The sequence below is a fragment of the Gekko japonicus genome, unplaced genomic scaffold (genome assembly GCF_001447785.1).
Source record: "Gekko japonicus isolate JY-2015 unplaced genomic scaffold, Gekko_japonicus_V1.1 scaffold345, whole genome shotgun sequence".
Classification (NCBI taxonomy): Eukaryota; Metazoa; Chordata; class Lepidosauria; order Squamata; family Gekkonidae; genus Gekko; species Gekko japonicus.
Window position 1 is genome coordinate 59259 of NW_015173684.1, and position 268 is coordinate 59526.

Sequence of the window (268 nt, forward strand, 5' to 3'; positions counted from 1 at the left end):
CCCCCCCTTTTTAAATTTGTGTGTATGTGTGTGTGTGGGGGGGGTGCGTGCATGCGTGTGTCAAACTTCTCTCCCCCCAAAAAAAACTTGCTTCCGAGGAGACGCAAGTGGAGTGGCCCTTTTCTGCCTGGGGGGCTCCTGAGCGTTTGCACCGCAAATCCTTGTGCCCATGCATTTGCGCACAGCGAAACTTGGGCGCGTGTGATGCATTCCCCCACCCCCTCCCCAAACGGCGAACGCATCCCCCCCCCTGCAGGCTGCTTGCATG

At 58.6% G+C, this 268-nt stretch overlaps 1 protein-coding gene across 1 annotated transcript in view; it reads right to left on the reverse strand.

The window, feature by feature from the left end:
* Window positions 1–268, reverse strand: part of PCNX4 (pecanex homolog 4 (Drosophila)) — a 30834-nt gene that overhangs the window by 11292 nt on the left and 19274 nt on the right. The window lies entirely within an intron of this gene.